At 38.1% G+C, this 27585-nt stretch overlaps 1 long non-coding RNA gene and 1 pseudogene across 2 annotated transcripts; both read left to right on the top strand.

Moving 5' to 3' along the window:
* LOC121136435 overlaps positions 1-27585 on the top strand; it is a 213022-nt pseudogene that overhangs the window by 165321 nt on the left and 20116 nt on the right.
* LOC121136434 lies at positions 3711-17736 on the top strand. Of its 2 annotated transcripts, none has more exons than XR_005873498.1 (5): positions 3711-3893; positions 6553-6614; positions 13197-13284; positions 15046-15128; positions 17464-17736. It is a non-coding gene; the product is annotated as an uncharacterized LOC121136434 (long non-coding RNA). The 2 variants fall into 2 exon arrangements; XR_005873497.1 differs by having other exon boundaries at positions 15038-15128.

The following is a 27585-nucleotide window of genomic DNA, read 5'->3' as shown; positions in this document are numbered from 1 at the left end:
TTGACCAAAAGTGCTTTATTTACATATACATAGGAATTCCTCATCAAACATCCATTTTGTCACCTCATGAATAAATTCCACCCTACGCCATGACCAGTTTGTTCTTGCCCCCATGACCTCATATGGTGTCTATCAATTTGAAAAATAGGAAGAGAGAGACCACTTGTCCTAATAATCATGGGAAATTAGTTAACTCAGCTTTCTTATTCATGTACAGAGGCTGACACCCCTAAGACAGTGTTTGTGAGAATAGCATTGGAGGTGAGGAAGATAAGGCTTTCCTCAAAATTTAAAATAGTTAGAAACACCCATGACATCATGGAGAACCCAAATATACAACCGAATATATGATTAAAGAACACAGTAAGTGGCAAAAGAATGGTAAAACTCCTGCAGTCTTTACAAGGAAACATCTGTACAGTAAGCATAGAAATTCTTGAGAAAAATCAGCAGTAGAGAGAATGAAGCAGAAGAACACAAGGGCTGAAAATCAAGATGGGTGCATTGACATATTCAGACACTAATACATTCAATGAAATGACCACAGCCCCTCCACCAAAAAAGAAGTGTCTAGGAGGATTATTTTGGGGACAAACAGGAATGCATCAATCTTGAGGAATATGCACAAACTAAAGCCCAGGAAGACCACCACACTTCCATTGCACATGTGCAGTGAGCACCATTTATGCAGTGAACTGTCATTTATGCCTGAGGAAGAAGGAGCATGTTGGTGTTTACCAGTGTTGCTTAACAATAGCTGTTCCACCCTGTTTCTGTTAAACTGGTTAAGCCAGAGTTTCTCTCTTGTGGGAGTAGTGGAGATTGGCTCTGGTTTTTGACACTGAATGGTGAAAGCTCACCATCCAATAAGATTATACACATTCACCTTACAGAAGGTTGGTGACACACATGTTCTCCACCCTGAAGAAGCTCTTCTGCTTTAAGAAAGGGCCAAGAACCCCATTGGGGTTTTGGGATGGCCCAAGCTGTGAAATCCAGGGAACATTTTTCTGGTGTGGCTATGCAAGTGAGGACAGGTACTGACAGTCATATGACCCAGAAAATCCCTTCCATGAGGCAGTGTGTGCTGGGAAAGTGACAGAGGCACTGTACCTGCTGGCAAGAAGACATTTTAATGTGAAAGACAAGGACACTGGAAAAGGTAAGAACACTTGGCACCTAGGGATGAGGGTCCTTGAGGAAATTGGGGGATGGGAGAAACTTACCTTTCCTAGCTCAATTGAGGACAACAGGAGTGAGTCGAGCCCAGCTATGCATTCTGTACTACAGTCTCTTTGCTTCCTGTGATCACACACATGTCCGGTGTTCAGATCTTCTGGAACAGAAGAACTGTGAAACCAAATCTCCAACAGGTTTACTGTCACCGCATAATTCCCCTTTGGAGCATCTTCTTTAGGAGCTTTGAGTATAGAACAGAATCATATAAGAAAAGCATAAAGAAACTGGGATTTAATTTCAAAGTACGTAAGAATTACAATGTATGTATACTGTAGAAAGTACAAAATTGAATCAATATTCCTCATAACTTTATTTCCTCCAACTTAAACCTATCCAGGAAAACAAACAATGAGCCTTTTTATCAATGATTTTATTTTACCAACATTTGTATTTTTATATGAAGAATACAAATATATAAACTTGAAAGATGGTTGAGGGCTCCTTTTTCTCCTCCTACTCATTCATTATCTTGTTGTTTCTCACTAGTGTCCTAGGGATATCACTCTCCATCTCAGTAGATTTGCAAGATTTCTCTTAGGTCTCTTCACTCCATGCTTCATACAGTTCTGCAGGCTTATTTGCACTACCTGATCAGCCACCATTTTTAAGTACACTCTGTGGTGACAAGCTCCAAATTCCCTGAACATTACTTCTGATGCTTATTCTTGCTTTTGAAAGGGGGAATAGAGCTTTCTGGGAATGTCATGATTTACAAACCAACCATGTATCTTGTTTTTCTGATATTGGTTTAACTCGAGGTGGCCCAAAATGTCCGAATCTCACTTGTGGAATTCATATTAGATGTGGATATTAGGCCTAGCAAATATCTAGCTCCTTTATTTTTTATGAACTTACTTATTGTTAAATATAAAGTATACCTATTTGATTTGAAATACTACACGTATGTCCTTTGACTTGAAGTTTAGATTTTGTTGTTTATACTTTTCAATTTTTGTGAATAGTACTTTTCGTAGATATTTTTTTCCATTTCATGATTTCTGTTTTATTTAAAAAACAATTTTATGTCACATATCAATCCCTGTTCCCTCTCACTCCCATCTTCCCATGCTGCCCACTGACACCCACATCCCACCTCAAATCTACACCCCAGGTATGATGAGGCCTTCCATTGGGGATCATCAAAGCCGCTCATATCTGAATAGTGCAAAGTGATGCAATTGATGCATCCTAACTGGACAGAAGTATTGCCTTTGTCACCAGTTTTATGGACGTAAAGACTGAGAAGCAGTTAGGTGATAAAAGAGTTCAGAGCAGGAAGAAAATCCAATAGCAGTTCAAGACAATAGTCTTGTTCTTTCTGTTCCAATAGGTTGTTCTTGACTACATAGCTCAGTGATAGAGCACATATCTAGTATGCAACAGCTGTGAGTTTTATTCTCACTGTCACAACTGTTCTATATAGAAAATTGTTCAAATATAGCAAATTATAAGAACAAAAACTATATTTATAGAATGAAGTGGATTTAAACGGTTAAATACTATTTCTAAACACATGAGTGACTCTGTATGTTGACATAGTACCCTACAATTTTCATTAAAAATCCTTCTCATTCCCACAGAACTGCACTCCACTTTGCCTGCTTCTATGGACATCTGGATCTTGTTTATTTCCTGTTACATATGGACAGTGAGATCAATGCCCTTGATAAGAAGAATGCCACAACTCCTATGAAGGTAATTCACAGATTTAATTTCTGTAATTAAGTAGGTCTTAGCGGTGATAATGAAAGTGAAATTAGTGTCACTTAAATAGAGGTCATGGTGAAAACTCTGGGAGACCATATTAAATTCTTTGATTCCACATTTTTTCTTTGTCACAATATCGACAGGCTGTACAGAGCAAAGAGTAAGAAATTGTCTCTGTACATTTTGATCAAGGAGCTGCTACAAATATTAAAGACTTCAATGTAGGCACTGTTTGTGGATAGCCTACCTATTGTCAGCAGGCTTCTTAAATGTGGGGGAGATATTGAAGAAAAAACAAAGGTAAAGATTTTGCAAATCAAATGCCCAAGTACTTGGACACTATGTCCTTTAACAGTGTCATGTATATGGTCAATTTTTCATGTTTACAAGTTCAATTATTCCTTGAAATTACGTGATTGGTGTTCATTTAGATATTCACACTTGGTTATTGTTTGTTTGCTCTTTAACGCCTTGAGTCTTATTTATCCTGCCCACACACTCGTGGGTATACGACCATTCACTGGAGCTAGTTCAGATCACGTTGTCTACACATTTAATGGAGAATGAATGCCCCCTCCCAACAGCTATCAAGTGTCACTAAGACCTCAGCTAACAGCAGAACTTTTTGGGAAATTCCTGTTTGCATAATGAAATTCTGTGTAACTTGAGTTTCCATGTGAGTGGTCTCACAGAGATTATGATGTCATATGAACATAAAGTGGGTTGTGCCCTGGAGACACTTTCTTCATAAGTCATCCATTATACCTGGCTCCAACAGGATTCACCCTGATCTTATAGTGATCCCAAATATTTGACAGGGGGGTTATATCAATGAGGAATGAAGATGAGTGGGTATAGAAGAGGGTGAATTGGGAAAGTAGTTGAGGGAATGGGATGAATGTCTTAAAATTACATCAAATGGAACTCTCCAAAATGGTTTGTCATGGGTAAGAAATAAATATTGATTTATAGATAGAAGTATTAGAGCATATAACTTTCTTTATGGAGTCATGGCAAGTGTTTGAAAAAATAGGTAATAGGCTGAGTGGTTTATTTCACATACACTGACAGGTTACTATATATTACTGGAAAAGCACAGGCACAGGATCTTGAGACAGCTTTGCACACACTGTCTATCATCAACAGTGTGAGAAATGAATGAGCTCATGCACACTGTTTACTACTGAGCACTAAAATCTAGCACAGTCATTTTCCCAAACTGGGTAGTAAATCAGTGGTGTAGGAATGAAAGTTGGGAGCCCATTCCAAATAGAGGGATGCTCTCTCAACCTGGGCACATGGGCAAGGGCCTACGTCCTGCCCTGGATGAAAAGACAGACTCTGGAGATCCCCGCAAAGAGGGCCTAACCCTTGACAGGGAATGATATGGGGATTGGGTGGGTGACTGAAGTGGGGGGCTGATGTAGCGACAAGGGAGGTGGGGTGGGAGAGGGAGCTGGGATTGATATGTGAAGCATTCATGTTTCTAAGTTAGATAAAAACATATATTGAGGAAAAGAAATAGAAAAAAGAAACCCAAGGATATGGAACAGTGCAGTCCATTCATACCCTCATTTTCTTTCATGAATCCAGTGCACACTCAACCTCCAGCAGAAATTTAGACACCTGGTTTCATCCTGAGTGTAAAAAGTCACATCTTTTGTCTTTTTGCCCCTAACTCTACACACATACTACTTACACAGATTTAGTAAAGTATAGTAAATTCACTTCTTAAATAATTTAATCTACTCTATCATTCTAGAACAATACTCATATGTGCAGTTAAATGGGATTTTAAATCCTTGTTGACATTTTACTCAAGAATGGCCCTGATGTATGCAATTGTGGGAAAGTGTCATGTGAAAATATACAAGTTAATGGGCTAATTGTCACCAAATTTAGGCAAGAACTAATTACCAATGTTATATTTTAACCACTTGTGCCGTCATGATTTAAATATATTTGTACCAATGTCATACTTTAGCCAGGTGTGACTTCATTATGTAAGTACATTTGTGATGGGATTATTTTAGTCAAATGCACCTGCCATGTGACAAGCAAGGGGAAGATATGTCAGGGATAGCAATATCTGGAGGACAATATCTCAAGGCTTATCTATGGTGATCCATCGAATCACACCCAGGGACCTGCATAGAAAGTTTTGCATGTACAAGTCATATGTGGCAGACATGAGAAAACTTAGGAAACAATTATTCGTGTAGATTTGCTGCAATTAAAACTGTCCTTCAGTTGGGTGTTAATGAAACATGACAATCATGGTTCACCTACCCTTTTTGATCACTGTGTCATTATCATAACTGTCATGGAGTCATAAGGTAGTCCACATGACCATGTGTTTTTAAAGTTCACATTTTTACTGATATAATGTACTGTGCTCAGTCAGATAAGACTCAAGATTCCTGCAGAGTCATTGCTGGGAATCTGAACATTATCACATATTCAAATTATCTCAGTATTTTAGAAGACGGTCACAGCATCTTACTTTGGAGGAGTCTCTCTTCCATCAAATGGGTTTGTGGATATATTAGTTATCAGCTCAATCCAAACATTTATAGACAGAGGGCAGAAATGCTTTCTCACATTCATAGTAATCTCTATAGAAGGTCCTTGACATCATTTTCTGTAGCACACTCTCTTTTAGTATAGATCTCTAGCATCTTTCTTTTCTTGTGGAATGACAGGAAGTGTTCAGTCTACCAAATACTTTTCCATATTATGGGACATTTTTATGTCGCTTTATTCTGTCCCTCAAGAATTCAGTATATATGCCTCATCTTCTTCAGAAATAGACACTAAATATAATTCTCAGAATCTACACTATAATAACTGTATAGTGTATAAGGGCCATCACAGCTCATGGGCATACTTACTGTATGCATTAAAGATGATTTCTTACTTCAGTTTAAGTTGGGGGTAAGCATAGATTTTCAGGATCCTTATGACAAAAGTCAGAATTGTGTTACCTTCATGGCTAAAGTAAGTCCAGCAATAGACCAAACTATTTCTTGGAATATGTTAGTGTTCTCATCTTGTGTTTATTCTTTGGTTCAGAAAAACTAATTTCTGCATCTTGCAGTTTTTGATATTAAACCAATTTCAAGAATTATTCACTGGTTTTCCTTCAGGATTCCAATCAGTTCAAGAATGAGAAGCAAATTAGATGCTATTTTACTAAGGCTATGCCTGTTTTAGGTGGCGGGATATTCACAACAATCGGCTAAACTAACGTAGCAAAATCCTGAGTTTTTGGAAGCCGAAGTTCGAGTGTCAGGAAACACTTTTCCAGAACAAGCAGACTGAGGACTCCTTCCAGTATCAGGGTACTTTCTATCCTGTCAAGATAATCTGGATGGTTTGAACTGTATTGCCCTTGAATCAACACCATTTCCCTTTGTTCTTATCCTCTAAAATGAGAAACTTTGTAAAACCTTTTAGAGCTTACCAATTTCTAAGCATATGTTCAAATAACCTGACAGAATCTCTCACAATTATTGAAATACTCTTGACCATCTAATATATTAATAAATATTTTCCTATCAGTATTGAGTTAGTAAGTTCTTCTATGACCCTTTCTCTACTTGGCAGAAAGAGGGCTGTTGTGGACAATGGGATGTCCCTCTTCTCAAGAAAACAGGATGCTTTCCCAGGTACGTCTTCTTGTAGTTTCTTTCTATGTATTTCTTCCTTACATAGAAACAATTGGATTCAAGAATTTGATTGTCTTTAATTAGGCGTTGTTTGGGTACATGAAAAACAGAGTATCGCTGGAATTTTGAGGAAGATTTTTAATGAGCTTCCTGAATAATGGCCAAAGAGCTATCTTTAATGGCTCTATAAGTATGTATTTCCATCAAAATGAATGAGTTTCTCCTTACCCTACAACCTCAAAGAGGAGGGCTTTAAAAATGCATTTTAATTATGATATAATTTTTTCACTTTCCTCCTTTCCTTGCCTCACTCTGATTCCTCCCAGGCAGTTTTAAAAACCAAGTAGTTACTGAAATCTAGTATATCGAGGAAATAGTTTTTTGAATCTGGGTTTTATAAAAAGTTCATTAGTTTTGCACTGGAAATATATATTCACATGCAAAATAATTTTACTATAAAATATTAACATATTCTACATTTACTTAATTTTTCACTACATTATATTGACATTCATTAATTCATTTATATTTTATTTTATGAGTGAGTGTTTTTTTGCATGTACAGTAGACATGTACACCATGTTCATGTGTGGTGCTTGTGTCAGTTAGGAGATGGTTCTTTAATTTGTGGAACTGTAGTCACTGATTTTTGACAAATACCACGTAGGATTGGGAACTGAACCCAGGCCTTCTAGAAAAGAAACACATTCTCTTGGCTTGTACTAACACACATTATACCTCTATAAAAACACATTACACCTCTATAAAAACACATTTTTATGATACAGTAATAGTGAATGCATCAGTAAGTGAACATGATTTCTTTGTTTCAAATTCCACAGAAAGAGTCAATTGTATGACTAAAACAAGACTCAATATTAAATCATGTTATGACTTCCTTTCCTGAGTATGATAAAAAGTAATGCTTACTTTTCTGTGCATTTTAAATAAAGTATATTTAGATCACATTCCCATTTCCCTTTCTTCCCTCCCGGACTCCACATATTGAAAATTCTTTCATATCCCTTCAAGTCTCAAACTGATAGTCTCTTCTTCCTTTGAAATTACTGGAGCAGTTTCTGGGGGGGTGGGGGAGTACAGGAGGGAGAGGGAGCTAGGATTGACATGTGAAGCAAGCTTCTTTCTAATTTACGTATAATATTGTTAAATGCCACCCCCACACATATATAACTACAACCTACTGTATTTAGTTTTTTTGTATTTACCGAGATTTAGTGATGACTACAATTTTATTGGACAAGCAATTAAGGGTTCTTTCCTAAGAGACTCATTCTCCCTGTCTCAGCAGTCATTCGTTTTCTTCAATTCCTTTTCTAGAAGCATGAATCTCTGAAATTCCTCCAAATATTCTCTCTAAGCTAGTCTATTGATATTGTCTATGTTCAGTTCTTGTTTATTCCTCCATTGCTGTGAAAGATTGTTTCACAGAAGATTTTCTGATGCTTATACTCTTTCCTCCTAGCTCTTGTATGATGTTCTCTGATCCGTAGGTGCTGGAGTCGAAATGTAGATGTATCCACTGCTCTCTGTTTAATCTCTGCTTGATATCCACTGGTACATTCTGGTGATGCTATAGAGAGAACCCAGTTTTAGAGTGTCTGTGGATCATCTTTATCTTCTTAGAAAAACAACTCATATTCTTTTATTCTTTGTACTGTTTTCTTCATTTCTGTTGAATTTATTATTTCTGCTTTATTTTTTTTGGTTTTTATGAGACAGGATTTCTCTGTATTGTTTTGGAGGCTATCGGTCCAGCCTGGCCTCGAACTCACAGAGATCTGCCTGCCTCTGCCTCCCAAGTGCTGGGATTAAAGGCGTGTGCCACCACCTCCTGGCATGCTTTAATTTTTATTAATCCTTGCAATCTACTGGTTGTGGGCTTGGCTTGTTCTTATTTTGAGATTAGTTATATGCATTATTGGGTCATATATTTGTTTATAGGCATACTAGAGTTTTGTTTGCTGTCAGTTTTAACTTTCAGTACTCAATTGTCATATAGGATATATAGAGTTATTTTACTTTTCTGAATTTCCTGAGGCTTCCTTTGTTTACAGGCATATGCTACATTGAAGACGAGCTTCTATATGATGATGTGTAGCATATGTATTCTGTAGAGCTCAGGCAGAATATTATCTTAGTTTTCAGTTTGATCCATTGGATGAAGGTATCATTTAATTCTAAGGTGTTATGGCTATATTCTCTCTGTATGTACCATCTATTGGAAAAATTGTTGCTTGATATTATATTGTATTACTGGTTCTATGTTGATCAATATTTTTATTTCCATTTGGTATTTTATTATAAATTTCACATACAGAATTTGGAATACATATATATTATGTATTTGTAATATGTGTGTATGTGTGTGTGTGTGTGTGTGAGAGAGAGAGAGAGAGAGAGAGAGAGAGAGAGAGAGAGAGAGAGAGAGAGAGAGAGAGAGAGAGAGAGAGAGAGATCCCAAGCTGGCCTCCTAGCCATCAGTCCAAGAGCTCTGCCTTGTACAAGTCAGCTGTTTCAGTGGGTTAAACCAGTCCAGTCTTGACCTCTTTACTCATCAGTCCTCCGTCAGAGTGGATACACTGTTAAGGTGGTGGTTTTACACGTGATTATGTCCAATGGTGACAAAAGCATCAGTTGAATTTCTACCTTATTGCACAATGGGTAAGAATGAGAAAAGAACAACGATCATTGTCTCAGGTTCTCTCTGATAGGCTGCATCATCCCTGGATGAAGAATTGCAGCCATGTGTCGGGAGTAGATTTTTTTGTGTCACAAAAATATATATTTATACTGTCTTCAAACTGATCTTGGTACTATAGTCAAGAAAATTCCTGTCTTTGATGTTTATTTATGAGAGTCTATGGCCCTCTTGACTTAAGTTGTAATTGTCACTGTACATTGTCACCTATTTTGAAGTATCAAATGCTAATACTTTCTCTCATTCTTTTATTTGATGAATTCAAAGAGGTGATGATTTCCTAATGGATTTGTTCTATTTTAGTACCATAGTTAGTATTTGCACTAGAAGCTACTTCATGAATAAGTATTATGTTTCACATAGTAATATCTACTTAAGTATGTTTTACTATTGATTCAATATATGGCATCAGAATAAAGACATCTTTTCATCAGGGTAAGATTTTAAGGTGTATGAATGTTAACTTACAATTTGAATCAGGGAAAAGAAGCTAGTGTTGACTGAATATTTAATTCATCAATGGATTCCATCTGATTCAACTAATGTATATGAGATATTAATATAATGATACGTTTTAAAGCATTCATATCCATGCGACTAGGTGTCTTGCTACCTTAATAGAGGTCATCCAGACAGTTTGATTAATTACGTGGTCCCACAGTTAACAAATTGCCAGCTCATGACAGCACTGTCAGACTGTATTCTCTTACTCATCTGACTACAGTAAGATGGTTCCATGAGGAAAATCATGGTTTTTTTTCTTTTTATTATGTTCTTTTTTCTCTATGACAGTAAGCATCTTGGAATTTATACTGTACATCTATTTCTCTTCATTTTTGAAGATGTTTAGTTTAGAGTTTTCTGCTATTTATTCCTTCTTCATTTGCTAGAGAATTTCAGGTCTTCAAATTTTTGGTTTTTCAAGGAAACTTGAAACCTACTTAAAACATCTTGAGAATATCAACCTCATTATTCTAAAAAAATAGTTGTTTTGATGAAAACCCAAATCTAAAAACTAGTATCCTATGAGGTGGAAATACAAATAGCCCAGTTTAGATTCACATGTGTTCTTTTACTGTAAGAGCAGTCCTTGCTTACAATATTTGGTTTAATGTTTCTGTTTGAAATTATGTTAGTGGGTCAAGTGTGCTAAGTGAAAGAGCATCAGAATGGATTTGTACATTTTGAATATCTTTCACCAGGGAAGGACTATTTCAAAAGGACCATCATGGAGATAAATGGAAAGAAGAATTTGGCCTCAAGATGAATTTTTTTTTCAAAACAACCAAGTTCGTACCATAGGTTACAGGATATTGAAAATCAACTTCAACTACATAGGGTTGGCAGTGATTTGGAAACCATGAAGCCTTTTGTGCTTAATTGATAGAAATGACTCCTAACCAAGTTCTTCTGTTGCAAGTTACTCGATGCCCATGAGTCTGAATAGAAAAGAGGAATGAGGTGTCACAGAGTTCTGACTACAGCAAGTTCAGTGCTAAGGACTGGAAGGAGCTGAATGGAAAGTATCTATGATCCCAGGCACCTGCTTCTTTTCCTGTATTCTTTGCTAACATCATACATATCATTTCCAGTTTGGAGTGTGTAGCACTCTAGTAACATGTCTAGGCTTGGAATGTGTGTTGCTAATCCTCAATTAGCTTATTTGTCTGAACCAGGGAATTAGCTGCTTTTCAGGTTCTTTGAGCCTATACATTCAGGAATCTGCACCTTCCTGGGATGTATAAATAAAGGCTGAAAAGCATCGCTGAAGACTGCATAAAACTGTCTTTGAGGGTGAGGTGTGTTTCTTGTATGCAGCAGAAGGATGGGTTCTGTCTTCGAATCCATTCTGCTAGCCTGTGTCTTTTAATGGATGAGTTAAGGCCAATAATGTTGAGGGATATTAATGACCATTGAATGCTCATTCTTCTTCGATTTGCAATCGTTGGTGGTGGTGGAATTATGTGTGGAATTTCATCCCTTTGTTCTTTTGGCAGTTGGTAGAGAGGGATTCTCTAATGCCTGTATTTTTCTGGTTGTAGTTAACTTCCTTGTGTTGGAGTTTTCCTTCTGAAAATTTCTTTAGGGCTGGGTTAGTGGAAACATATTGCTTGAATCTAGTTTTGTCATGGAATATCTTGTTTTCTCCATCTATAGTGATTGAGAGCTTTGCCGGTTATAGTAGTCAAGGATGGCATCCATGGTCTCTTAGTGGTGGTAGAATATCTATCCAGGACCTTCTGGCTTTCAGAGTTTCCATGGAGAAGTCAGGTGTAATTCTGATAGGTCTGCCTTTATATTTTACTTGGCCTTTTTTGTTTGCTGCTCTTAATATTCTTTCTTTATACTGTATATTTGGGGTCTTGATTATTATGTGGCAAGGGGACTTTTTTGTGATCCACTCTATTATTATAAAGAAATATCTAAAAACAATGGAAACTCCATTTGCTATTCAAATAAGTAAAGATTCAAGACTGGAAAAAATTTATTTGTCCACTACTCACCTATTTTGTTGTGTGCTTACTTAAAACACAAAACTTCCTATTTGAGTCTTCGATTTCTGTGTTTCCAAGAATCAAGGAGAAATCTAATTATGAAACTCAGGTAATCAGAGCAAATTTTGACATAAATTCTTGGACTTAAATTCCCCTATGGAGTTTAAATGTTCAAATATAGCAGTTATCAAAATGTAGTCATTGTAGATGGAAAATTGTACAGATTTTTTAAAAATACACTTATGAGGGAATTAAGGTATTTAATAAATATGAGTCAAATTCTTTACCACTCAACACACAAACACAGCCCTTCTAGTTTACTGTGATATGCTATACATAAGTTCTTAAAGGGTGTAATTAAGATATGATTTTGAATTTTATTCCTTTCTTCCTGGATTTTATGAATATTGAAACCAGAATGAAATGTATTTCTAGTGTATTTGAAGACTTACATACCCTCCACTGGTGTAAAGGCAATAATGTTGCATCATAGAATCTAAATTAGTTCTAATAGTTCTTGTTGTATTAGTATGAAATTTAAATCCTATTGTTATGCTATTTAGAGGCTAGGTAATCTATGTGAATTTTAAATTGTCTTTCCAATATCCAACTGATATTTTGAAAATGATCAAAATATAGTTATCCAAGGACATTTGCTCTACAATTGCAAAACATAAGTATCTGGAACCTTACAGACATCGAATGAATGTTCTGATGCTTCCCTTCAAATTAATGCTTGTTATGCCATTTTGATACCCTGTATTTGCTGTGGAAGTCTTCATGATTTTATTGAATAATTATATTGTATACAGAAATGAAGATACTTTGCTTTTATAGTTTGTGCAATTATATTCTTTAACCTCTAAATTTTGACCAAACACTTTTTGCTTTGTACATCCTTCTTTTCATAAACAGTATTGAATCTAAAATATTTAATTTTTCTCCACATTGCATATTCTGTATTTTCTTCACAATTCACATCTCTTATTGTCATACCAATGTGATTTTCCCAAGATTTATTTTTAATAGTAAAACCTTTTGTATTACAAGGACACTAATTATTATTTGTAAAATGTGTTTTAAAACTTTGTTTCAGGGTTGATGAGTAATGTAACATTCATTTTATGAGTTTAATGCATTCTGGATGTCTCTAGATAATCATTTTTCTATTTCTGTTTCCAGGCTTGGTTTTTATCATATGTGATGATATAAATGGTACGAATTGGTTGTTCAAAAGATCATGCAGAATTTCATCTATGAAAATATTCTGATTTTTAAAACTTCTATTTTGATAAGATTAGTTGAATTCAAACTAGAGAATTCACCTATGTTCTCAAAAATCCGTTTCATTATTGTTGTGAATTTCAGCAAGATATTCCCCAGAATACTCTGGAAAATGGAGCAGATGACTTACCAAGAGCTTCCAAAGAATATGAAAATACGGAAGCAAAAGCTGGTAATGCACAGCCTTAACTTGAAAGATCATTTGCAGAGGTTTGCTTAAAACATGAAAACAGATACCTTAGTCAAATAAAATCACCTACTTAATTCATACTAAAACGGAATAAAAAAAGTGATGCAAGGCAAAAACAACTTTTATGCAAATTATAATAAAATGTCAGTAAGAGTTGACTTTGATTTTATTTCATTAAGTTTTTAATAAATTCATGCTTTTCTAGTATATTTACAACATTTTTACCCTTCCAACTGTTTTTTCAAATATTCCTATGCGAGACCTTAACAATTTTTGTGTGACTTCAGTTCTCTATTATCGGTAAAGATATTCCATGTTGTGCATGTGTGTGTGTAAGTGTGTGTGTGTGTGTGTGTGTGTGTGTGTGTATTTGTTACGTGTTGCTTATATGTCTATGTGTTTAGGACTGCCCCTTGCAATTATATAGTCTACTATAGAGTTTATAGAGTTCATTTCTAGAAAGACATATGATTTGTCTTTAGAAATAACTGATGTCAACAGATATCAATCGAGGAGTTGAGCATTATGAGGTCTCCTTCATCCATAGTTGCATTTCATCTGCTGTTCCTTATCCATGAATTTTTTCAGAAATAACATGTTTTAAATATCATGTTGGCCTCAGCCAAGTCATGCATAGAAGCTGCTGTGTAGCTTTAAGAGCCCTGGTACACTGATTTTAAAATATATCAGCCCAAGTGTTGCTATTTTTAATGAGCCTTAGCTTTAGGGTTGTGTATGAGTGCCATGAGCACATTATGGTCACGCTCTCCATTTTGATCACTTGCGGATGTGTTCAGTAAGTCTATGTGCTGCATAAAGCAACTTCTTTAAAGAAAAATGAGACATACATTTTTTGTGGATGTAGTCATGACTATAACAATCCTATTTAGAATCCAGGAACTACATTGTATTAAGAAAGTACTTGTAGTAGATGATCCCTATGGTCTGTGATTTCTCAGTCCATGGGAGTTTGGCTAGGATTCCTGTTCCATAAATGACGTGTTCTTTGAAAGAACCTAAAGACTAATGAGAGAGCTGTTGGTTTCCTTAAAACAAAAATGCCACTCTCACACCATGAAGGGAAATCTTACTAGGGTCATCGGATCTTCTTGTGTATCACATACTGCTGGTAGGATTAATGAGGCTCAACCCCCTTCGTAATTCTGCAATGTGTTCTCCTAGTATGAGAGTAGATTTCCATGTCAGTTATAGCTCAATTCCTCCAAATCCTGGGTCACAAATATGTGTCATCAGCAATAGAGTTTTAAAGTAAAACTTTGGGTCATTTCAATGAAAGAGGTTCAAGTATTACCCAAATCTTGTTAAGTGTCTTTTATTTATGTGTTCCTGAATGTGTGTAATTATGTGTTTGTGTGTGTGTGTGTGTGTGTGTGTATCAGTGTGAGAAACTGATTAATGTTCTCCATTCTATGACATTTGAAAATTTAGATTATATGTTTCTTGTTCATTTGTGTGAGGCGTATTCATTTCTGTATGAACTGGTCAAATATTTTGTTGTCTTGAAATTTTGACATGTAGTGTTTATACAGGTGATATAATGGTATTTCAAAACCTATCTCATTTTCTAAAGATATAAGTGTTCATTTTCAAAATATATTTAATTGAAATCTTTAATAACTGTAATCTTCTAAATTCTAATTATGAATGTGTTTCAATTACTGCCAGAGAATATTGTACATCTAATTGCTGTTTTTATTTTTGAATAAAACATGAGTTTGTCAGAAGAACTAGAATAAGAAACAATACCAGATTTAAAATTGGAAAATGAAGATGTCTTTGATAAGAATGAAGGATATGAAAAAGTGGTATGTACTTGCTTAAATTCACATTTCTTACTTAATACTGTTTGGTTTAATGATCTTACCATAGGGCAAATTAAAATATATTTCAGGCTACTATATGCAGTCAATACATGAGAAATTTAACATTAAAATGAAACACTTTTACCAACATGTATGCTTAGAGTCCAATCACACAGCTAAAACTCTTATTTTGGTGTTCAGTAAATAATTATGTGATTATGACTATGGTCTGCATTAAGTTCTTTGCATGGTTGGAGAGCCTCCTGAAATAGAGGATATAGAATTGAAAATTTCAGAAATGGATTCATTTCATAGAGTTGACTCAACATACAGACAAAAAATTTGTGATGTGATGATTATACTCACTACTGCCAAGGAGCAATATTTTCCTCATGGCCATCAGATTATTTCAAGGTCGTTATTTGAGGAGATAATATGATCCTGTATTTACCTGAACTGCCAAATAAGAAAGAAATTTTCCTTCTAGTAAGGAGGCTTAATTATGAGTAAGCAACTCAAATATTTTCATAATTCAGTGAATAAAATAAACTATTTCCACATTCTTGTCGAAAGTCCTTAATTCTTTATTAGGAATTGTGTCAATGTAGAGAATTCAAATAGATTTATAATTCTTTGGATTTTCCTTTTCCACAGTCTGTTCAGAGACACACCACCATGTTATTTGCTCCATGAAGTTTAAGGGCATTCTAAAGCCAATTTTAATGTAAACCTACACAAATCTCTATAGTGAATAAATATACTATGTTGAGAAATTAAGCAAGGAGTATTCCAGAAGGACACCTATGCTATAGTGATAGAACTCGAAAGAAGTAAAAATCAAGCATTTTAGTTTTAATTGATTTCTTAGGAAAGAAAATATGTGGTAGTTGAGGATGTTCATGGAAGATTAATCCAGAGCAAGAGTGAGAAAGGAAATTGGTCCCCAGATATCTAAGTATGAAAGGTAACTTGATTTAGAAGATGAGTGGGTGTCCATTCACTGACTGTCAAATAGGATGGCATTACTAGGCAAATGTAATTGCAGACAGCATCTTCTCATAACTTGTAAAATTCATAAATGATCAGAAAAGAAGATTTGGTCATTCTAGTAAAAATGTAGAAGATATGGTGAAAATTTGTTGCCTAAAATTTCTATTCCCTGAGAATTTTTTGTATATTAAAACTATTAATATTCTAATGTAACTATTTAAAGATTTTACAGCAAAAATCCTTGTCTTCATGGTTTTGATCCAGTATTTACCTCTTCTTAAGGAATTTAAAAGTGTCAGTTATTTTCATTTATTTTTACTGAAAATGAACCCCTTCAGCCTTTTACCTTTCATAATCAATATGATACAATACAAATACTTTTCATATGATACATATTTCATATGGAGTCTAAACAACATATAGCTATTGCATAACACTTCTTGATTAATTTTAATATTGTACAAGATAAATGAACCTACTAAAGAATTATAAACATTCTTATAATTAACATCCTTCAACTTTACTAGGAAGTACAAATTGGTTTTATGTGTTGTAATATAAAATCATTACATATATTGACATATACATATCAGGTATCACTCTGTTTGTGGATACTAATTTTCTGTACTATATTTTATGTGGATATTTTCGTTGGATGCACCAAAACTTGCATGAAGATACAAGTACAGAGCTAAGCCACTAAATGTTCATATAGGTCAGGCAGCAGAGGCACACTCCTTTAACCTTAGCACTTGAGAGACAGAGGCAAAGTGATTTCTATGTTTTAAAGGAAATTTTGTGCTAGAAGATATTGAATCAGTCTAAAAGAGAGACATAGCGCACAACTTTATTCCCAGTACTATGGATTTAGTGACAGGAGAGATATGACTGGCCAGAGAGTAAAAGAGAAACCAGGAAGAGACAGGAACTCAGAGGATTCAGACTGACATTTGCTAAGAGACAGCATTCAGTCTGATGATTTGTAGAGACAGGATATTGACCTATCTGTCATAGGATTTCCTAGAAGAAATAACTAGTAGCAAGCAGCTCTGCTTCTCAGATAGTCCAACATTTTCCCTTATATCTGACTCTGGGTTTTTATTATTAAGACCAGTTAGAATTCCAACTACAATATTACTCATTCATCATTAGTTTCCATGAGAAATGACAGATAGACTTAAATCCAACTGTGTCTGTAAGATTCCCCATTCACTTGTCATACTGCTTATATTTTATGAACAATTTCTTAAATTCAGATATATTAAATTCAGAGATAGAAAATGAGACCCTTATGATACACATTATTTATATCATTTTACAGAGTTCCTTTTACCTTATTCCACTGCAGGAATCTTCCGGAAAGGCTCCACACTCTTCCACCACAGGAAGTGATGCAGAAGTAAACCAGATGCGTCAAGCTAAGCATCATCATGAAGTCATTTTATGTAAAACAAACAGCTGGTATGTTAAACTAGCCAAAGAAATCAGGGAATAAATTCATACTTACAGCAATGATAGTGGTTATAAGACCCATATAGCTATAAAAGGGAGCAATGTGTAAAATTGAGGTAGTCACAGGATGATTTAAGAGTTTTCTTCTATGTGACATATTTAGGGTATTCATGGGTCTGCTTTGTCCATTGTCTCAACTATGCATAACTTAAGGATTCACACAGTAAAATCTCTTATTTGGAGACTTTTTCGTATTTATTTTATACACATAATTATTTAGGAAGCTTCTGCAGTAGTATGTTTCCATGTGACTTTTCAGGTGGAAATTAGTAAATTGCCCTTCCCATTTTATCCTCCTAGTGTCTATCTATTGGTGTGTATTCTATTTCCATTTATTGGAATGATCCTTTGCTGCATTCCCTTCTTGAAGCAGAATCTCTCTGGTCTGATGTATTTTGGCATACTTGTTGAAGGCTTAAATGCTAACACCCACACATAAGGGAATGTATGCCATATTTGGGTTTGGATCTGGGTCTCCTCACTCTCCATGATTTTTGCTTCATCTATTCATATGTAATCTTTCAAATTTCTAATTCTGATAGAGGCAAAATGATGGAAATCCATCACATTTTCATTATATATTTGTCAGTTAAAAGACATCTAGGCTCTTTCCAGAATCGGACTTACGTGAATAGATCAATAATGGACATTCCTGAGCAGGTATTTATGTAGTAGCACATAGAGTCTTTCCGTAAATGATGAAGAGATGTATGGGTGGACCTCAGGCTTCCAGAGAAAATCTCAAAGTGTTTTCTGTAATGGATGTACATGTTTGTATTCTCACCTGTAATGAATAAGTATTTGTTTTTCACCACATCCACACATGAATGAATAGTTTAGTTGATCTTAGCCCTTTAGACAGGAGCAAAATGAAGTCTCCATGAAGTTTTGGTTTGCATTATCCTGATTCTTGCCCATATGTTCTTCATGTTTTAAAATTTTTCTTTGTGTTCATCTGTATGATTTATATTAGGTTATTGGTTTTCTGGGAATCCAATTTTTTCTTCTTTATATATTTCAGATACTAACTGCATGTTAGATGTTTACTACCTAGCCCTGCTTTCTCATTCTGTACCCTGGTATCCTTTGCCATGAAGAATATTTCAGTGTTGTGGTCTTATGTGTTAAATGTGTGACATAGTGCTGTGCTACAGGTGCACTCTTCAGAAAGTATTTGCCTGTACCAGTGGCTTCAAGCCTATTCAACACCTTCTATTCTGTCATATACAAGGGCTATGGTCTTAGTTTGATACCCTGTGCTCATTTAAATTGAGTTCTGTTCTGGTTAATATATATAAACCTATGTTCATTCTGCTTTGAGCCTTCAAACAAGGTCTCTATCATGTTTGGGAGATGAAAGCAGAAGCAGAGATTCACAGCTAAGCACTGACACAAACTCCTGGAATCCAGCTGCAGAGAGGGAAGCATGAGCAGCAAAGAGGTCAAGACCATGCCATGGAAACCCACAGAAGGAGCTGACCTGAGCAATTGACTCAAGGACCCCAGTCTTGAAGCAGGGACCCAGCATAGGATCAAACCAGGCCCACTGAACATTGCTGTCATTTGGGAGTCCTAGGCTTTCAATGGAACCTCTGGAATTGGACCCAGTATTTATCTCTAGTGCATAACTGGACTTTGGGAGCCCATTCCCTATGGAAGGATACTCTCTCAGCCTAGATACAAAGGTTAAGGCGTAAGCCCTGCCACAAAATATGTGACAGACTTTGATTATCCTCCATGGAAGGCCTCTCATTACCTAAAATGAGGATGGGGTTTTGGTGAGGGGAATTCGATGACGGGAATAGAGAGAAGTGGGATTTGTATGTAAAATAAGATTGTTTTTAATTTAAATAAAAAATAATTTAAAAATACTACATATACAATGAATATATTATGTTATATTTATATAGAAAATATATATCTTTATGAAATTGCATCTATGTATATGATATAAAAGAAGGAGAAAATTGCCTAGGGGAATGTAAGGTTCTAAGAGTAGAGAGAAGAACAGAGTAAAACTGGGTGGTGCAGTGTGGAACATGATAAAGTACAATATATGCTACTATGAAAACATTCCCAGAGTCTCATTAGTACATGCAAAAATATGTACCAATTTTAAAGAATGACATGACTGGGTGTGGTATCACACACCATTAATTCCAGCAGAGATTACAAGTCAAGAGGGAAATCTCAGTTTGAAGTCAGACTGGGGTACATAGCAAGTTACAGGCCAGCCAGGCCTACATAGTGAGATCCTATCTCCAAACCAATAAGTAAAACACAAACACTGGATTGGAAAGTCATTAGGATAGAATGTAGACTAATGGTTAATAGGGAATGGGTCTTATTAGCTGATAGAATTTCAGTTTTGGAGAGAGAAATGTTAATGATAGGAATCATGCATTTAAATATGTCATTTTCTTTTTTTTTTTCTTTTTTGGTCTGATTTTATTGATTTCTTCCACCTTCCATTATTTTCCCAGGGAATTTTTGACCCCTTCCCCAGGCAAAACCAACCTTGGGCCACACCACTGGGCCCTCTGCCCTGTCCTCTTTATGGGAGGAGGAGAGTGGGCTGGAGGTCTCTTTCACCCATCAAACCCTAAGGCAAAGGGAAACTCCAAAACTACTGGACAAAGTCTGGCCGAGACTGGAGCTCTCTAATGGGAGAATCATCTGAACTTGGAGAGAGGTAGGGCTAGGAACAGAAAAGGAGGGGGTGTAAAAGGTTAAAGGTCTGAGCCATGGGGGTGTGGGATGCCCCCAGGGAGCTGTCAATCATTTTCCCACCCCACCACAACTCCCACATCCCTAAACTGGCCCTCAAACATAGAAACAACCGGTCTGTCCATCACCAAAGTCCCTCTGTCCCTTTCTTTTGGACTCTTGGCAGTAACCACTTTGCTCCCCTGGCCACCCGCTGAGGGCAGAGATGGAGCTGGCCATGCAACCTTCTGCAGTTAAGGCTTTTCCGGACGCCAGCCCTTGATTCCTCCGCAAAGATGAGAAGGGAATATCACCCCGACCTTTCAGGTGCTTGAAGATAACTGTCATTTGAGGTCCCTAGACATACTCCATTAAACGAAAAGAAAAATAAAAATTACAGACAAATCTGAGACTCAAGACACTCTCCTGGAGTCTTCACTCTTCCCGGGGACCCAATTTGCTCCCGGGTAGAATAGGTCAAATGCTCAGAGTTCTTCCAAGTTGATTTCCAAGTTGATACACTAGGATTTGAGGCCCTGGGGCTCTGGGACAGGGGGTCCTCCCATCTGCCACCTCCACAGCGGGTGGGCAGGGAGAGGCTTTGCAAAGAAAGGAAGCTGGCCCTAAGTCTCTGTCCTCTTCCACCACCAGGGCTGGGGTTCAGGGAAAGCAGTCGAGGAGGCTGAAGGTGATGGAGGTGGGGAGCATTGGGGTGGGCTTCCGGCGCTGCCTGGACAGGGTCTTCACCTGCTGCAGCCACAGATCCTGGTGCAGGCTGCTCCGAAGAATCTGGTTCCCGGGAGAGGCCCGCAGGTGGCAGGGAGGCCGGGAGCTGGGTTAATGGGGCAGACTGCTAGCTGCCTCAGGCTGGGACTCCAGACCCGGGGCTGGCCTGGGCAGCGACCAGGCAGAGCTGGTCGGAGATTCCCGAGGACGCCAGGGAGCAGGGCAGTGGCCAGGAGGTGCACAGGAACCGGCCCCGAAGTTAGGGAAGCTGCCTCTGCCCTCTTCCTCCTCTCCACCGCCTGGGCACACCGAGATGTCTGCATCCTCGGGAGCCGCGGAGCTCATGTCGCTGGGTTGCCTGGCCTGTTCCCCGAGGTGCTTCAGGCTGTCCGCGGCCCGGCCACCGGTGCATGGCAGGGCACAGGGCCCCAGCAGCACCGGGGTCCGCGGCGCCATCTCTCCAGGCCCCAGGCCTAGGGCGGATGGCCGGGGTTTGGCAAGGGCACAGAAGTCGAGGGCACAGAGGGGAGAACTCCGGGGTCCCCCGACATGGCTTCCGGGGCGTGGGAGGAGACGCGGGCACTGCCAGGCAGGGAGGAGGACACAGAGTCTCCATGGAGCAGCCTTGGGGGTCGCGCACTGTAGGGGCACTGGTCCCAAAGGCGGGATGTCCCTGTGGCCCGAAGAGCCCTTGGGCCAGGGGAACATCGCCCCCATTGACAGGGAGGTCTGTGCTCATGGGGGCCCTGGGCCCGCCACTCCTCTGGCTCCCTCTGAGGTCTCATCATGCAGCCCTCAAGGACTCCTGGGTCCCAGAGCATCCCCAGCTAGATCTGTTGTGCTTCCTGCTGCCTCCTTCCATGCGCACCCCCCTCAATGCTGAGGCAGGGGCAAACAATCCTGCTGGAGCTCATGGCCAGGGGAAGGACCCTGGCCCGGGGCCCAGCGGCAGGGAGGGCGCTTTCTGCCCTCTTGGCTTCTTTCTAAATATGGCATTTTCTTAGGACAGAGTGGCCATGGAGTGAAGGGAACATGATTTCAGTGTCTGTCTTGGTCTGATTGTAATTACACTGGATTTGTTTTAAATTCAATTAGCCAAGTTCATTTTACCTATGTATGCATGATACCTCACAATTAATGTGTTAAATAGGAGCTTTTCTAATCAATCTAAGTTCTGTGTGAATCTTTTGAATTTTTTGTTGTTATGTCTGAAACATCTGCTAGTGCCGTGGTAGATGGTAGAGTTAATGTTAAGATTTTTATTTCTGGGTGGAGGGACTTCATAATTCATATTGAGCGAAAAAGCAGTAATATTAGGAGGTGTTTGCGGTGGTGGTCTACCAATGAATTTCAGTGGGAAAGGCTTAGAAAAAATTCCTCTAGGAGAAAGTTCACTTAGAATACACCTGTTTCTCGGGGGGGGTTTTCTGATTATAGCATTGTGTACAAATTCCTTCAACTTTAATGAACCTATGTTGAAAATATAGTTTAAAGACAAAAACTTTTGTTACCAATTCTATAACCTGCCACTCTCTCACGCACGTGGTTGCAGTGATTTCCATATGGGGATGAGACTGAGGTTATGAGAACTTTCTCAGTTTTTCATTCAAAGCTTCAAGATTAGGATTTTCCACAGGACATTTCTGGTGCTCACAGCCATTAAACTGAAATCATCTCAAGTCCTGTCTGTCCGTTTTGTGATAATATAGTTTTGACAGTTGGTACGAAGTAGAAAGATCTAGGATGACTCATTGTAGTCTTGATAAAACAGGATTGATGTGGTGAGAGTGTGACAGGCTTAGTTGCTCATGGGTGTATTTTGCTCGTTTTCCTGGTGCTTTTCTTCTGTGTGTGACAGGCATTTGTGGGGACTGAAAGAGACAATTCACTGTGAATTCAGTGAAGCCTTTGACAAAGTCTATCAAGAGAAGATGTCAAGGCTGTATCCTGTTTTTTTCCCTGGATGGAAATCTGTTGATTCCCCTCCATCCCAGAGAGGGTTTCTCAGTGTAGCCCTGGCTGCCCTGGACGTCACTCTGTAGACAGGTTGGCTTAGAACACAGATATCTACCTTCTTCAGTGATTGGAGTAAAGGCTTGCACCACCACTTCCTAACTGTCAGGTTGGAAAACTGTAAACATTTTAAGAACTCTTAGTGTTAGCTACTGATACTTCAAAAATCTCTCCTTGGTTTTTTTTTGTGTGTGTGTGTGTGTGTGTGTGTTTATTTTTATTTTTATTTTGTCATTTGGAAGCAAATTCGTCATCTGGGACCAGGAAATCTCAATGGAGAAAATGCCCCCATAAGATTGACTGTAGGAGGTCCCTCCCCACCCTAGGTGGGGCCATCCTTGGGGAAGCTACTCTGGGATGTATAAAAAAGGAATCTCAGCAAGCCATGTGAAGAAAGCCACAGGGAGCAATCGAGTAAGCATCTTCTTCCAAGGTGTCTACTTCTGTTCCTGCCTCAACATTCCATGATGAGTGACCCCCAAGTCCAATAAACCCTCCCTCCCCATGTTGCTTTTTTTTTTTTTGGTTTTATGAGACAGGGTTTCTCTGTATTGTTATGGAAGCTGTCGGTCCAGCCCGGCCTCAAACTCACAGAGATCTGCCTGCCTCTGCCTCGGGAGTGCTGGGATTAAAGGCTTGTGCCACCACTGCCCGGCCCCATGTTGCTTTTGATCAATGTTTTATCACAGCAATGCAATGATATTAAAACACTGTCCTTTTGAGTTGCCCCACATCATAAAACTTGGAGCAAAATGAATGTTAAAAAACTTGATAGAGATAGACGTATCTATACCTAGTCTCCAAAACTAAATTGCAAGCAAGTTATTCATAATAAAACTTCAATTTATTGTCATTTTACACAACTACAATCATAAATTTAATGGTGTTGAAGGGAGTTGGCAGAGAAAAGCATATGCTTGTCTGAGCTTTTACTCTATAGTTGAAGAAAAACAAATTGTCAACACTTTTCTAGTCAGAACACAAAACAGGTTGAGGCTGTAGCAGCAGGTCAGCAATAGATAACATTGTGGCTCTTACAGAAGATACAAGTTAGCCTGAACCCACACCAGGCCCTCACAGCTACCTTTAACTCTAGCTCCAAGGCATCTAGTGCCCTCTGGGGACCTCCACAGGCAACATTACTCATGTGCACACAGAGTTAGTTTAAAAGAAAATTAAAAAGTAGGGATTCTCCCAAATGTGAGTGTCAGCAAGAAGGCCTGGGCAACTTATGGGGCCCTGAGCTGTGGATCAGTGTCTATCCCTGATATACAAACAGTCTTCGTGTGCCTATAGCACAAAGAGGGATGCTCTCTCAGCCTGGACTCTTAGGGGAGTGCCTGGACCCTACCCAGAGTAAAATGACAGACTCTGATATCCCCTATGTGGAAGGATTTGGCAATAGGGTGGGAGGGGGGGAAGGGGAGTGCAGGAGGAGGGGAGGGAGAGGGAACTGGGATTGACATGTAAAACAAGCTATTTAAAATTTAAAAAATGATATAAGAAAAGGAGGGATTCTGTTAGGTTAACGAAGAAATGTGTACTGCAATAATTGTATCAGTTAAGTGGAAGATGAGTTATTAGGTTGGGGAAAAGTCAGTTATTTCTATTAGGAAAGCTCAACTGAACTAGGAAGAATTTTATTTCTAGTTCTTGAAAAATGTAAAAGGACTGGAGAAATAGCTCAGATTAAGTGTATTCAAACAAGCTTGTTTCTAATTTAAATAAACAACATTTATTCATTGCTCTTGCAGGGAATCTCATAGCAACTCCTAATCACATGCAAGTATGGTTCCCTGGGATCTGATGCCCTCTTGAGCTCCAAGGGCTTTTGTACACACTTGGTACACATGCACACAATGTTGCACACATATCCGTAATGTAAATATGTTTTTAAAAGTAAAAAAATCTAATTATACAATGGTTCTCGACGTCCTTCATGCTATAACTCTTTAGACCAGTTCATGTTTTGATGAGCTACTTGATAACTAATATTCCTGCAGTTATGAATTATAATATATAATATATAACTGATAAGCAGGGTATATGATCCACTTTGGGATTGCTACCCACAAGTTAAGAGCTATTTCTTTAGATTATTAAAATTTACAATATTGTATTAATGGACAAACGTCTTTGTTATTATTTACAGCAAATGGATAGTAACCAACAGTTAATATGTAAAATCTTCAGGTTTAGAAGTTTATTATTTCTGTGTGTATATTTGGATCTCTGTGTGCTTGCATGGAGGTGTCTGTGGAAGCTGGGGAGCACATCAGATACCACAGAGCTGGAGTTACAGGCAGTTTTGAGACACAAATGTAGGTGCTGTGGTTTGAACTCTGGCCTTCTGATGATGGGGGAGCATTTTTAACTACCTAGTTATCTTTCCAGCTTGTCTTTGAAGTACAAAAGTGCGAAGTTTGGATCTTATTCCTGGAAGTTAGAAGAAAAAATTTAGATCACATTTTTACTTTGGAGATTCTAGATATTATCTTCCTGGTTCCCAATTCCTGCACTGTGATGATTTGTCTTTTAGAATCATGGCATGAATTACAGTTCATTTGGATGTCAGCTGCACTGAGAATGGCACCAAGTATAGACACGTCATAAACTTTGCTCTCAACCAGAACTGTACGAGGATCAGGATATATTCAGCTTTAAACTCAAAGGTCTGTTCTAAATGCTTGGTATTGTTATTATGTTAGTTCATCCCTCAAGCCTCCTCAGAGAAGCTTCCTTTTGCAATGGACTAGTTAATACAGACTCACAAGGGTCAACATTCTGAGACTCCAGAATACTCAGCCTCAAATAGAACATCTATATCACCCTTTCCTGAAAGGCTCAGAAACATCACAGAAGAGGGGCCAGCATTACAAGAAGAACAAAACATTGTCATGGAAAACATATGACAGGGAAATTATGCTGAAACTTGCAGCACCCACTGTTGTCTGTATAAGACCAGTGTATTAGTATTTTTCTCAAAACTTAAGAATAGACTAGGTGGAGTTCTTTGTAATCCTGTTGTCTTAGTTAGGGTTTCTATTGCTGTGAGAAGACATCATAACGCATCGACGCTTGTACAAGAAAACATTAATTGTGGTAGCTTTGAGTTCAGAGATTAAATCTGTTATCATGGTGAGACATGCTGTTGTGCAGGCAGACTTGGTGCTGGAAAAGCAGCTGAGAATTCTTACATTAAGGCCCACAGGCAACAGAACATGGCCTGACACACTGTGTGTAGCTTGAGCAAATTTGACATCTCAAAGCCCATCTCCAAAATACTTCCTCCAACAAGACCACACTTACAACAAAGCCAAACCTCCTAATAGTGCCACTTTCTTTGGGGGCTATTATCTTACAAGGCACCACAGCTACTAATCCTCTAGTATTTAAAATTTATCTTTAGTGATTGTCTTAAGCACATATGTGATGGAAGCTTTGGGTTTGTAAATTGTTTACAGGAATGACTGGGTAGTATAAATATTCTGTTAATTTGAAATAGACCTTTATATCTTTAAACATAACAATTAAATTTCAGTTGACAGAGATAAGTAGATATATCAAACAGGTAAAGGCGAGAACCAGAGTGTAAATTCTGATTCGCAGGTTGTAGCAGGCAGACAGGTTTAAAGAGACAGTCGGTGATGAGAAGACAGATCCCTTGTAGATAGAACAGGGGACCATGAAAGGCACACATGTAAAACCGAGTCAGTGAAAGAAGAAATTAGAGGCAAAAATAAAGTGCAAAAGAGACAAAAAGTAAATGAATTGTATGTGTCAGCAGGCTTTGCCAGCAGAATCTGGCTGGACTGCATAGCCGTGCCTACAGCTAGGTCATGAGGTAAACATGGCAGTGTCAGGAAACACGTTTCCAAGCTAGGCCTTATATTAGGCTGCATGTTTAAGTTGCCACGATGGCAGCCTCCATAGGCACATTTCTGTCTGCTGGCAAAAGTGGCCTTTTTTCTCCACGAGTGAAACACTTGTAGCTCTAAGAAAGGAATGAGTGGCCTGTGCCGGGTTATAAAACCTGAGAGACCCCTTGTGGTTCTGAGCAGTAAAAAATCAAAAATCACAAACATCATTAGTGGGGAAAAAAATGAACAGCTTTTATAGTGTCCCGAGCACACGTTAACTTAAGCCAGGCAATTAAGAGCTGTTGGCATCTGTGGGGACTAGAAATATGATAGAAGGCCAGCTGGATGCAAAACAGGAATTTGTCATTTGAAGCTGAATGAACAGGAGAGACCAAACAGGACATTCCTGTGGGGAAGTTGCTTCCTGACCTAAGGTAGGTTTAGCCTTAATGGGAAGTGACAAGAAGCCTCTGGGACCAGTGGGAGCTTTCCTCAGGTTTAGCTTTCAAAGCTAGAAGAATGAGATTTAGAAGAAGAAAGAGAATGCTGAAGAGAATGCTTAGCAGAGACATAGAGAAAAGCTTGGACCTAGGGTAACTCCTTCCATGGACAAGAACACTGGCAGTGACTATAAAGGTCCCATAAAATATCAG

The sequence above is a fragment of the Mesocricetus auratus genome, unplaced genomic scaffold (genome assembly GCF_017639785.1).
Source record: "Mesocricetus auratus isolate SY011 unplaced genomic scaffold, BCM_Maur_2.0 Super-Scaffold_100123, whole genome shotgun sequence".
Classification (NCBI taxonomy): domain Eukaryota; kingdom Metazoa; phylum Chordata; class Mammalia; order Rodentia; family Cricetidae; genus Mesocricetus; species Mesocricetus auratus.
This window is presented reverse-complemented; position numbering and strand designations above follow the sequence as displayed.